Raw genomic sequence first — 14410 nt, 5'->3', positions numbered from 1 at the left:
TGGGATTTCAATTCTCTAGTCCTGGAAATGGGTCAATAAGGGATTAGGTATTCCTTTGAAGTGTAAAGGGTCAGTACATGTTTTATGAAGACAGATCATTGCTTATGGCCCAGTGGTGTAGCCAGTCTGCAAAAACTTAGAAGGGGGTGGCTGGAGGACAGTTTTAACGAACAGGTGGCAAGTGGCGTCTCCAACGATGAGCCAAAATCCGGTGCTCCTCCAAGTGCCTGCATGCCCACTATCAGTTGAGTCTTTGCTATGTGTTCCCTGCCCACAGTAAAACTCATACATAAACTGCCTCGCTGCTTTCAAAAAATGTGGGTGCCGGAGGACAGTTTTAAAAAGCTGGTCACAAGTGAGGCCTTGAACATTGACCCAAAATCAAGGGCCCCTCTAAGTGCCTGCATACCCACTATCAGTTGAGTCTTTAAAATGTGTTTGCTGCCCATAGTAAAACTCATACATACGCTGACTCGCTGCTCTCAAATGTGAACAAAATGTGGAAAAACAGGTCATGGGGGTGCCTGCTGAAAAGTTGCATGTGATGGGAATCAAAACAGGGCACCTTCAAAAAGTAATAGTACGTGAGTACAGGTTACAGTATTGCAAGCTCAAATGCCTTGGTGAGTCCCCAGTAACTGGATACATTGCCTGCAGGCAGTGCTTAATTTGTGGGGGTGGTTGCCGGTGCCCAACACCGGCACTCTTTTTTGGGCATCGGAACTTATGCGGGGCCAGCGCACGTGCAATTGCTTTGTTTGTTCTTCCACTACACTTTGCTTCGATTATAAATCAATGGAATTTGTCATTCTGATCTCAATCTCTCTCGTGCTTGCAGGCTGCAGGCCATGGCTGGCTGGGCCTGGGAAGGGCCAGCAATAGCAATGAACAACAAACTGTTACAAACAACAGCCAATGAAAACTACCATTCTGTTGTTACTATGCAGTATTTGATGCATTCTGTATAGTAACACAGAATGTGCAGTTTTCATTGGCTGTTCTTCTGAGCCAGTGAAATGACATGGTGACGTGTTGTTGTTGCCACAGGAGGCAGCGCAGCGCCACCTTCATTTCACAAGTTACTTTGAAGTGAAGGTGTCGAGGCATGGCGTCGTCTGTCCTGACTTGTGAGAGAGAGAGCCTGCCCTGCTGCACTGCATGGTGCGGCCTAGTTGCTTCCTGCGGCCCTATCTGCCTGCTTTTACATTTGTGTGGGTGCCAGTGTGCGCACCCAGCCCCCCCCCACCCTGAGGCCCCGAGAGGAGACCAAGTCCCAGCCGGCAAAGCAGGTAAGTCACTTTTTGTTGCGTGCAGTGCAGCCTGAGCCTGTCACAGTCAAGTGATCAGGCAAGGAAGGCCAAGGTGGGGGCCCGGGTGGCGGCACACTCCTCTGGTGGCGTCCTGACTGCCCAGGAGTCAGGACCCCACCAGGGGCCTGTCCGCGCACAGGCTTCTGTCTGTGTGACCTGTGTGCAGCGTGCTGTTGACTGCAGTCAGTGCCAGGCCCAGGCCAATTTCTGCGACCAGGGACTGCCGGCTGCCGCAGACTGAGTCGGATGACTCTGGCGCGGGCGGTAGGGCCCATGTATTGTGCCCAAAAGTATGTTTTTTTACTTTTTTCTTTGAAAACCTGACCTTCCGTGGGGCGGGTGGCCGGGGCCCTGCCCCACGGAAGGTAGGTTTTAAAAGAAATAACTTATTTCGAGTGGTAGCTGTGGCCCATCACTTTGAAAGTGATGGGCCCCAGCCACCCAAATATATGTTTTTTCTTTTAAAATATTGCCTTCCGTGGGGCCGCTGCACCGTGCACCTATTTTTGTCATCAGGCTCAGCATGGCCATGGCGGTGGTGGCCCCACCGAAGGTAGCCTAAGTGATTGAGGCAAGGCAGGGCAAAGCCAGGACCGAGCGGGGCACAGGCGGCAGCGTGGTCCCACTAGTGTCTGTCACAAAAGGAATGAATTGTCGTTTGCAACTTTGGCCACTTTTTCATTGGTGCCGAGCCCGAATCGAGACAATTAGCCCCACCAGGTGCGGGAATGGAGCAGGCAGCAATAGAATCCCAAAAGCTGGGCCAACAGGGGAGCAGGACCAGCAGCAGAACCCCCAAATTCATTGTCTGGGCGAATTGGGTGAATAGCATTCTATTCTACATCAATCCGCTGATTCAGAGAGACGTGGGCAACCGCCATATCAGTGCGAAGATCAGAAATAGCCTGTAACAGTATGGCCATAGGATCACCCCAGCATTCATTTTGACAGAGGAAGAAAAAAAAGAGCTCCTCAATCTGTCAAGAGTCTGCAGCCTCTATCGCACAGAAAAACGTGAGGCAGTGGGTCTCCCTTTGAGGGAGACTTCACTCCTGCGAGTGCAGAGTGAATGATAAAACAGGATGGTTAGGGGCTCAAGTGAAAAGGCCGGAGGGAGATTCTCTCCCAGGCTGTAGATGGAGAAAAAGACAAAGATAATTCAAATCATTGATGAGCATATAGCCCCTGAGGAATCAACTACCTCCCTCTAGAACCCCAAATTTCCTTCTTCAAGCTGTAAAGGGAGTGATAAAGCACAGTCAAACCTAAGGAACACAGTAGCCATCCTATCAGTGTGATGACAGTCCTTAGGCCAGGAAACAGCCCGCTGCTATGTGGTCAGACTGTCGCAAAAAGTCATATGCGCAGGGACCTATACCCGGGCAGCATGAGGGCGGCAACTAATGGAGAAAGGAAGAATTCAAGGAAGGCAAAAAAAGAAACAAAACGTAAAATGCGATCCAAAGTCCAAGTTTAAAAAATCTGCGCAAGACAAAGTTCCAATATGCATTACCCAAACCAAGTGCAAACAGCAATCCAGGAAGACATGCAGATATTCAAAAACTAAAGATTAATTCCAGAAGACAACCATGTCCAAAAAGGGAAATCCAAGCAGCAATCCACGTTCCATGAAAAACAGGTCAAAAAGGACAAGACTAAAAACACTTGGCAATAGGCAAAAAGCTGCTCACAGGAAGATATGGAAATATCTGACATTTAGGAGCACCGCGCCTCCTGTCTCCATCCTCTGTAAGCACCCCATCATGGGAAAACGCAGGATTCGGGCCATGGTCTTGTCGCTGTGGCGCAAGGATGTGGTGACGTCACAGCGTCCGATAAGAGTGAGCGCACGATGCGCAAGCGCACAGGCATTCGGGCACAGTAGTTCTGAAGGAGGCCTGTTATGCAAGGCGACACGGGACCCGCCAATCCCTTGACATCCTGCTTGACCGGCAACCATGGAGGACTGGTATGCAGGACCTGACAAATCCACAAAACTGAGTGAATAGAGACGATTTTTTCTTATAACAGATTTTATTGATTTTATGCTTAATACAACAACAATAGACTCCGAATTGGAGCCAATCCCCAACAACTGGTAGAAGAAGACACTGGATTCATGCTGGTCATACATCGGATAGGCAGTTGAACAATCCTTGTACCATCTTTATGCTCATGTAAGATTTATATTAAACAGGTTATGGAGTTCACATGGCATCCTCCCACCGTTGCCAGATTTTCTCAGCCTTATCCGGGCACCCGCGCGCTCTATACACTCCCCGTTCCATAGCTATATATACCTGAACGTCTGTGACCCACTGTTCAGTTTGCGGCAGGACCACCGAGCCCCACCCCCTAGCAATGTTTTGTTTAATCCCTGCTGTGGCTGTTGAGAAGCACAATCTCTCATAGAGTGGCAGTTCTATCTCTCCCTCCACCCGAAGCAACATCAGTTTGGGATCCCGGGTGATCGTCTGACCCAGGACTGCCGAGTCCCACCCCCTAGCAATTTTTCATTTAACCACTGCTGTGGCTGTTGAGAAGCACAATCTCTCATAGCGTGACAGTTCTATCTCTCCCTCCACCCCAAGCAACATCAGTCTGGGATCCCGGGGGATCGTCTGACCCAGTACTCTCCAAAGAGTGTTGCAGCAATGTTGTCAGAATTGCTGTATTTGTGGGCAGTCCCACAGTATGTGAAAAAATGTTCCCTCTTCTGACCGGCACCGCAGGCAGTTAGGCTCTGCGGCCCTACCCCAGCGATAAAGGGCCACCCTTGGATAGTAAACACTGTGTACATTTTTTTATTGGATTAGTCGTAATCTGGCAGAGATAGATGACTCTCGCAGGTACATTAGGGTTGTGACCTAGTCTTTCGGTAGAATTTCTCCCACCTCCCGCTCCCACTTGGCTTTCAGACTCAGGAGTTCAGAGGTAGCAAAGGAGGTGATTGCACCATACATAACCATAGTGACCTTTGCATTAATATGTTCTACCACTATGTTTCTTCCTATGGGGGTGCAGTCCGGCATATCGGTTAAGGCAGGTAGGTGTTGCTGTAGTGCATGTCGGAGTTGTGTGTAGTGATACCTTTCATTTGCGGGGAGTGTGAATTCCACCATTAGTTTCTCAAAGGGTACTATTTCACCATCTTTTATCACATCTCCCACTTTCCCTATAGCATTTGTCACCCAGAGTGGCCATCTCAGCAGTTTATTTACCTCGGGAAGGTTCTCGTTCTCCCAAAGTTGTTGCAATTGTGTGATCTTTTTGTCCCAGCCTATAAAGGTATGAATTTCTGCCCAGATTCGGGATGATTGCATCGCCATGGTGCAAGGGGTTGATGTAGGTGTTTTTTTATATAAGCTGATAACAGGCAGGGCTCTCACATGCGGTAGTGTTGCGTCGGCATGTAGTGTTTCGTTGACATCTGACATTTGACTCAGCGAGTACTATGTCTGCAGTCTATGTAAACCAATACCGCCCTCCCATATTGACCTCTGGAGCGTCCGAAGCGCTATCTTCGGGTGTCTGCCTCCCCACAGTAGTTTTCTAAGTATGCCGTCTATTTTGTGGAATACCTTCATGGGTATGTGGCGTGGGGCGTTTTGTAAAATGTACAGATAGCGGGGAAGGGCTAACATCTTAAACAGAGCCGCCCGTCCCGGTAGGGTCAGAGGCAGGGATATTCAGTGCTTTACGTCTCTCACAAATCTCTCCGTGAGCAGATGTAGGTTATCCGTTATGTAATCATTAAGATCCCTCTTGATCCAGATGCCTAGGTATCAAAAACAGTATTTTTCAATCTTATAGGGGCAGTCTTCTGGGACCGCTTCTGCCAGTTTGTTGAGAGGAAAAAGTGTAGATTTGGTCCAGTTTACCCTGAGACCGGTAAAAATTCTGTATTGTTCCAGGAGCCGTGTCATACCATTATCGGATCACTTAGATATATCAGCAGGTCATCGACATATAATGATACCTTATCTTCCCACCCAGCTGGGCCCAGGAATCCCTTCCATGCCTGCGCTTCTCTCAATATCTCAGCTAGGGGTTCTATTGCCAGCGCCCATAGAGGACAGCCTTGTCTCGCCCCCTTTCCCAGCCTGAAAGACCTTGACGACCAGCCATTCACTCTAATCTCAGCCACCGGGGCGTTGTAAAGGAGCCTCACCCAGCCCAAGAATTGTTTGCCAATCCCCATTCGGCCCATTATTTCCCATAGTGCTCCCCAGTGTATTGAGTCAAATGCTTTTTCAAAATCTATCGCCAGGAGAGCTAAGGGGTCATGGAGTGTTCGGGTGCGCTCGAGCACTAGGTGTAGTTGTAGAATGTTCATTCTAGTGGACCTGCCTGGCATGAAGCCGCACTGATCCGGGTGTATTAGTTGTGTTATGACATGTTGCAGGCGTGTGGCTAACACCTTGGCTAGAATTTTTGTCTCGCTGTTAATAAGGGAGATTGGTCGGTACGAGCTGCATTTGTCTGGGGGTTTATCGGTTTTGGGTATTACTATGATGGTGGCTTTTCTAAGATCGACTGGTAAGCTGCCTAGTTCCCTGGCCTGATGGTACATTTTCAGGAGGTGTGGGGCTACCTCACTGCCCCCATTCTTTTCCATGTTTCAATCGGGAAGCCATTCGGACCTGCCGCCTTCCCAGATTGGAGCTGTGTCATTGCTGATAGGATCTCCTCTTCCGCAATTTCTAACTTTAGGGTGGCTCTCTACTCCGCGTTCAGGGTGGGAAGGGTGATCATATCCAGTATGGAGGTATCAGTCAGAGTCTTTGGGGCCCGGTACAGCTCTTCATAGTACTTTGCAAATTCCTCTGCTATATCTGCGTCCGATGTGAGCGTTTCAGCATCAACAGGCCTGATCGCTCTCACCTGACTGTGGCCCTCGTCCCGTCGTTCCAACCCTGGTTTCGTAAATCCTGGCTCTCATTGCGAGGTGGGCTTGCCTAGCGTTATCCATTGCTATGTTCTGGAATTGCTTCTGGGCCAGGATCAGGGATCTGTGTGTGTCTGGTCGGTCAGAGGTGAGGTGGGTCTCTTCTGCTTGTTTTACATTTTCTTCTGCCTCCTCCAGTTTCTCTAAGTATGCCTTTTTGTGAGCCGTGGTCCAAGAGATTATTTCCCCTCGGAACACTGGTTTGTATGCCTCCCAGAGTGTTATTGGACTGTCTACTCACCCCTCATTTAATTCAAAATATGTTTTAGTGACAGTTTGCATGCTTTTGGTTAGCTCCGGGAAGCTCAGATAGTAACTATTCAGTCTCCATGATGATGGAGGTAGCAGTGTTGAGGATTTAATTTCTATAAGGAGGTGGGAGTGGTCCAAGATGCCTCTCGGGAGAAATTTCGCCTGGACTGCTGTGTGTATCACAGTCGCTGGTAGAAAAAAATAATCTAATCGCGACAGTGAAGCATGCACCCCGGAATGGTGTGAGTACATTATCAGGGTGTAGGTCACGCCACACATCTCATAGCCCTAGCGCCTTGACAAAGGTCGCTAGATTGGTATGGGTATGAGGGTTCCTCCCCCGTAGATGTGTACGATCCCAAGCCACGTCAATAACTTCGTTAAAGTCACCCCCCACTATCAGGGTGTCTGACGTGTCATTGGCCAGTATTGGTGTAATGTCTTGTATTAGTGCTGACAATAAAGTGGGGGGAGAATAGATTGTCATGAGGGATATCGTTTTATTCCACAGTGTGCCCGTGACATACGTGAACCTGCCACTGGTGTCCTGCAGGACCTTTGAGAGGGAAAGTGGGAGTCTCTTATGCACCAACGTGAGCACCCCTCGTGAGTCCATCGTGAAGCCAGCTTGTATCGCGGTGCAGTAGTTCGTGCGTTTAAAAAGAGTGCAGTTTGTGCACGCCAAGTGTGTTTCTGTTAGGAAGACTATTTCCGGGGTGTGTCTGTTCAGTAACTGCATTACCAGTCTCCTTTTAAGACTGCTTCCCAGTCCGTTAACGTTCCAGGTGAGGTGTTTTAGAGCACGGTTTTCTCTGTTATGTAGGCTCATCAGGTGAGTACAGGTTTGGGCAAGGATCAAAGCATATAGTAGTAGCGCGCCCTGCCCTATTGTTGTTTTCCTGTGGGGTCCTCGGAGGGAGGGCTCTGTGAAATTGTACCCGAATCCATGTCTGTCTCCATACATCTCTCCTTTCCTTCAAACTTGTAACTAACATTCTAAAACTCAAACTATGAGTAACTGTTTCCCTGTTTCCTCTCTCCCCCTCCCCATACTCCATCCTAACCCGAAGTATCTGTCACTCGAACCAGAACAAGAACATCTTAACAATGTGCAATCGGCACTTACACCACTAGGGTAGCCGCTCAACGAGGGGGGGGTTGTAGCTACTGAGTCGCCAGGAGCAGTTAGGTCATTGGGGCATTTAATCTGTTGCAGACAGTGATCTTAGAATAGTGTTTATATTTATATGGCCGTTGGGTAGGGATATGGGATCGCTCATTCACTGTTACGTGGTTCAGTCATTGTCCATGGGAGGTTCCACTTCTTGTACTGGGTCCTCTTGTGGGCGCCTTGGTGGTGATCGGCCCGGGCGAGCACCAGATCTGTCGTTCCTGGATCTTCTGTCCGGTCTCCAGTCCCCTTCTATGTGCTGTTCCGCCCAGTTCCAGGCCTCCCTAGGGTTTGTGAAGTGCACAGTTATGCCACTATGGTAAATCTTAAGTTGTGCCGGGAATATTAAGCCATATTCGACATTGAGGGTCTGTAGTGGTCTTTTGAGAGGGTCGAAGGATTGCCGTGCTTTTTGTACCTCACTTGTGTAGTCTGGAAGCAACGCAATACAAGACCCGTTGAATGTGATGGATCCTTTGCTTCTGGCCATTTGAAGAAGGGCGTCTTGATCTCGATAATTTAGGAATTTGGCTATCACTGTTCGTGGGGAGGCACTGGGTGGAACTCTCCCCATCGGCATTCTGTCCGCTCGTTCTATGGAAATAAAATTTAAGAAGGATTTAAGGGTGAATAGGTCTGACAGGTTATAGGTCAAAGGATCGAATCCAAAGGACCGAAATGCAATAGGGTCGAATCAAAAGGACCGAAAACCAAAGGGTCGAATGTTTTTATTTTTTTATTTTATTTGGGGCGGTCCTCTCCCAAACCCCCGTTTTTGGTGTAAAAAACACTTTTTTTTTACTATACAAAAACCAAAAAAAAAATATATAAAAAAACAAAATTCGACCCTTTGGTTTTCGGTCCTATTGCCTCGACCCTATTGCATTCGATCCTTTTGGTGTCGAACCTTTGACCGGACACCGGTCTGACAGCCACTGTTCGAGGAATAGTTCCATGCTGGGCCCCTCTGTATTTTTGGGCAATCCAAGTATAAGGACGTTGTTGCGCCTAGATCTGCCCTCGCTCTCCTCTACTCTATCTTCCAGGGTTTTGAGCCGGGTTAGCACCCCATTCATTTGTTGCCCATGGAGTGGAGGCCGTCCTCCGTTACAGAAATGCGAGTTTCGGCCTCGCCTGTGCGGGAAGTTAACTTCTGTAGGTCATGCCTCAGGAGAGATACTTCAGTGCTTATCCCGTCCATTTTCACTTCCATGGAGGCTCTTGAGTTTGTGATAGCATTCATCACGTCCCTTAAAGATATATTCTCATCATTGTTCCCTATTTCTCCTGGTTTTGCTGGCACCACAGGGGGAGTCGCCATGACTGTTGCGAACTGTTCCATTGTGCTTTGGGTGGTAGATTTCTTGTTTCTGTCCTTGCCCATGGCGGAGGAGGTGTTCGTCTCCGTGGGGTGGATGTGGTGTTTGGTCAAAGGGACCACTTATTTGACTAGCTACTAGTCAGACAGGAGTTCAAAGCGGCCACTCGCAGTCTGGCGTACATTCAGAAGAGTGTCACCATTGGGATCCCTCACCCTCTGTGTTACCAGGCTACACCCCTGTCCTCCTGTGTCGCCCCCAGCCGAGGAGAATTTATCAGGCGCTGTGGGGTAGTTCTGTGATATTACGTTCTTGGCTCTTTCTGCTTAACCCCTGGCTTCTTCCTGTTTGAAAACTGGCACGTTTGTGTTTTCACACGCTTCAGCCTTCTCCGCACAGTATCCTAGCAGGTGGCGGGAGGGAGGCGTGTATGAGGGGGACATCCGCGGGGCCGGCAGCCAGTGTTTTCGTGAGAGGCAACCCTTGCTATTATACTGTAGGATTCAATGTTAATGTATGAGATATTAAAGTACATAGCTAGCAACCAAGTAGCAGTTTACAATAAATAATTGTGTTGCAGTTGACATAGCAACACTTATGCAGCCAGTACATAGTAATATGTGTAATGTGTGACATATTAAGGGGTGGGGTGGGAATAAGATGGGTCTCATGAGGTACATGGGCTAAATGTGATTATGTTATTGTCTTCCACAGATACCTGTTGCAAACGTGCTTGTTACATGGTGTCACGGTTCTGCAGGGGAGGCATCAACAGCAACTATGGACAGTGTTCCTTCCTAATGACCAAACGGGGATGGTCATTACAATGGATGTTCGAAACCGGGTTTGCCCAAACGAGGTGACAATTGTTTACAGCAAAGCAAACGCAGACAGAGCTTTTGGCATTGTAATAACAAAATATAGGAAGATTATCAATGGATGCAAAATGGTCTACTTACACAACGTCTGTCAATTCAATTTTCAGATTTTTCTCCTGAGCCTGCACCCCCACTCGTCCAAGAGTTTTAGTAATTAATTTAAATATTTTTCACCTCATTATAGCCTTTGAGTGGGTTTTCAAATCACACTAGTTGATGCATTTCTTGTGCATTATCAAAGTACCCATGAGTAGCTGAGGGCTATTCTCATGAGTACCCATGAGTAGCCACACAAATATGCTACTCCCCTCTTTTTACTCCAAAGTCACATACTTCTCATTATAGCAAAAGTGTACTCCTGCCAATCACCAGCGAGTCGTTCATTTTCTTTGACTTTTTTTTGTGACATATTTTTTTTTCATCTGAAAAGTAACAACAATGCATTAAGTATGAAGTGAATATTTTACAATGAAGAAGAGAAGGTGAGAAGAGAAAAGGGGGGAAGGGGAAAATCATGTATATTATACATGTAAGTCAATTATTGTTTTCTAAAGAGATTCAGAAACCAAACTAATAATCTAACATGCTCTGCATTGGCTGCAATGCGATTTCCCTGTTCTGTGTGCTATATTATTCACCCCACCTCTATTCTGTCTGTTTTGGTCACGTTAAATAACCATGCATGAAATAAATGGTGAGCAAATTAGCATTTCAAATCGGTATATAATTAATTTAGCATTTATATAGTGCTACAAACCCTTGGGTATCTGAGCGCTGCTTATTATTACCCACGGTGTGTGGTGCTCATTTATCGACCTCAGAAGTATGAAAGGCTGAGTTTGGCCCTGCCAGGATTCAAATCTGCGTCAGCAGGCTCTGCACAGATGTCAAAGCGAGCGCTGTGCTATCGGACCGGCTACAATTTATATGCATCCATAAGCATAAATAGATATTCAGCCTGCAGGTCTCAGAGGAAGTGGATAGGCCCACAGCACAATTTGTTAGTTCAGGTACTTAAGCTATGTGTCACCTGCATGGAAACAAGGCAAGTCACCACACACGATAGATACGCCAGACACGAGGTTGTATTCCCAAAGCTAGGGTTTATTGCAAAGCAAATAGTCTCAGTTGGCCAACTCGGTCTCACGCCCCGCGACGTGTATCTCTAGATCTCGAGGGACGCAAGAGAGCGAATTACGTACATCAGTTACATATATACAAAATGCATATCATACAATCAGCTGTGACATGTTTAACACCCCCCTTTATTGGGTTTCTTTGAACTCGGTTTGATGATGGACACTTTTGACGAATATGACACCTTCAAATATCTATTCTAGTAGCAATATGCAATTTTGCAAGTGCGGAGACATCTTTTACTTGTTGAACAGAACACAGTGCTTCTGTTCTTGGAAGCAAGCTACATACGGGGGAAGAGTCACATTCCAGACCTTGCTATCTATGAGGTGCTATTGGTGTCCTGGGAGCAGACACGCTCTACAGGGCTCGGTAAAGGGGGGCCGTAAGAAGAGCATAATTCAAGCCTTTAGCTGCTTTATTCTAACATATTCTACCATCTAACGAGACTGGCTGGCAGCTGTGAAATGATTAAATGCCCTGCGGCTCTGCTTCAAGGCTACATTCGGGAGGGAGCCGGGCATTCCTTCCCGGCGCTGCCTACGTTGTGTTTCAATAAACTCTTATTAGCCTTGCGGCCCTGCGGCCTTTTCCTTACACGTTCAGACAACAATATTAACAGTCGAGCAGTGTAAGCAGAAAATGTGCTGCAAAGCAATTTGAACAGAAAGCAATGGGCAATTGTTAGAAAACAAAATGGCGATCCTTGTTACATCAAAATGGCCGTTCATTGGTAAACTCGGAAACCTGTATTTCTATCGTATCGTGCATGAGACGGTTGGCCTACGACCACCAAAATATGTTTGCCGTCAATCAAGAGAGGTATCCATTTTTCTAGACTGACACCTGATGGATTCCGACACATCCTTAGTCATAGTAGGCCAAAATGCCCATCGTTTTAGTTGCTCAAGAGTCTTGCGTCTACCAGGATGTGCGGCCATTAAGGCATCATGACACCACTGGAGAGCCAACACACGGGTTTCAGGTGTAGGAAGATAAAGCCGCCCTTGTACATATGGCAGTGAGTGGGTGATTTCCATCTCACAATCATGTAGTTCTGGAGGATAAGTCGCCATCCAAGATTGAATCAAACCCTTCAAAGAGGAATCAACAGTACAAGAACAAATGACAAAAGACGGTTGTAATACCTTCCTTTCCCAGACAGGCGTCTGTGCAGCTTCATTCAATCTGGACAGGGCATCTGCCTTAGAATGCAAGCTGCCTGGACGGTAGGTGATTTGGAAGTTGTACATTGAGAAGAATTAATGCCAACGTGTGTGGCGGGCGGTGGTACAGCGTACTGATTTTAGAGCAAGAAGATTATGGTGGTCGGTGAAAACCTGTACCGGAGCAATAGTACCCAATAGATGGTGTCTCCACACCATGAATGCATCACGTATTGCGAGTAGTTCACCTTCAGTGATCGTATAATTCATCTCATACTTGGTAGGTTTTCTAGAATGATAGGCCACCGGATGTAGAAGACCTGTGTCTTCACATAACTGGGAAAGAATAGCCCCAATAGCTCGATCAGAGGCATCAGCCTCTACAACAAATGGTTGTTTTTGGTCCGGATGCTGGAGCACCGGGGCTGAAGTAAATGTGGATTTAAGCATGTCAAATGCTTGTTGGGCTTGATCAGTCCATACAAAGTGATTCTTGGAGCTAGTTAGTGTCGTCAAGGGAGCTGCGATAGCAGAAAAGGAATGGATGAACCGCCTGTAAAAGTTTGCAAACCCTAAAAAGGATTGCAGAGATTTTACATTAGTTGGGACAGGCCAGTCCAAGATCGCTTTAACCTAAGTATTGCTCATTTTAACACCCTCACTGGTTATGTCGTATCCCAAGAATTCCACCTGATCAGCATGAAATACACACTTCTCCAATTTAGCATAGAGACTGTTTTCACGTAATCTCTGTAAAACAGTGGTGAAGTGCTGAACATGTTCTTTGTAGGTAGAGGAATAAATGAGAATATCGTCAAGATAGGCAACCATGAACCGGTCCAGTAAATCCTTGAAAACATCATTGATGAAATACTGGAACGTAGCTGGGGCGTTACATAATCCGAATGGCATGACCAAATATTCAAAAAGACCATACTTGGTCTTAAAGGCTGTCTTCCATTCGTCGCCTTCTCTGATTCTCACCAGGTTATAAGCTCCCCTTAAATCCAGTTTGGTAAAAAAAACTTGGAGGAACCCAGTTGATCCAACAGGACTGAAATCGAGGGAATTGGATACTGATTCCGGACTGTGATCGCATTCAGTTCTCTGTAGTCGATACAGGGGCGTAGGTCTCCCTCTTTTTTGGGAACAAAAAAAAAAGGTGATGCTGCTGGAGACCTAGAGGGACGAATGAATCCCATACTTAGTGCTTGGTCTAAATACTCTTTGAGCACTATGTCCTCCTTTTGCGTGAGTGAATAAATAATACCAGAAGGAATACGGGCCTCCGCCAGTAGTTCAATCGGGCAATCATAGAGACGATGCAGAGGTCGTTTTTCTGCCGCCTTTTTATCAAAAACATCCCTGAAAGAATCATATTCCTTAGGAAGGAGCACTGTAGTAATAGCCCCAACAGTAAAGGCTGCATCCAGGATCATGGAACTAGGGTTTCCTGATTCAACCATAGATACATGACAAGACTCCTGACATTGGGCCGAGGTAAATTCAACAGAACGTGACACCCGGTCGATGATGGGATTGTGTTTTGTTAACCAGGGCAGTCCCAGAATCAGCTTGAGCTGTGGAGCTGAAATGACATCAAAATGGATGACCTCTGAATGTGTGGCACCAATGGATAACACAAGGTCAATGGTTTGTTCCGTCACCAGACCGGAGATCAGAGATGTACCGTCCACTGCATTGACTAATCGTGGTGTTTTCTTTGAAAGCAATGGAATGGAATGATCAAGAACATATTGAGCGTCCACATAATTTCCGGTTGCACCTGAATCAAGAATGAGTCCAACAGACCAGGGTTTCTCAGATGGACCAGACAAGGTAGCCAAAACCAAGAAAGGAGCTGAGGATCTGGGGTCCATGATAACCTGACTCAACAAAGGGACCCCGTCTATTGTCGAGCTTTGGCGTTTCCCTCCTTCTTAGGTTTCCTGGGACAAAGTTTCAGAAAGTGTTCTGATGAACCACAGTAGAAGCATAAAGGATTGGCCCTTCAAAGCTCTCTTTCTGTGGGGGTAAGTGGGCCTCGAATGGCACCAATCTGCATTGGCTCGGATGTCGAAACAGGTGTCAACACAGGTGGGACGGCTAGGGTTGTTCTTTGTTCGCCCTTTCGTTCTGCCTTGCGAGCGTCAATTTGCAACACAAGGTCAACCAATTCTGGGAAACCACTAGGCACAACCGGTACCGTTGCTAAAACGTCTTTCAAAC

Source organism: Ambystoma mexicanum, chromosome 1p (assembly GCF_040938575.1).
Source record: "Ambystoma mexicanum isolate Mex_15411 chromosome 1p, UKY_AmexF1_1, whole genome shotgun sequence".
Classification (NCBI taxonomy): domain Eukaryota; kingdom Metazoa; phylum Chordata; class Amphibia; order Caudata; family Ambystomatidae; genus Ambystoma; species Ambystoma mexicanum.
Note: the sequence above shows the minus strand (reverse complement) of the source record.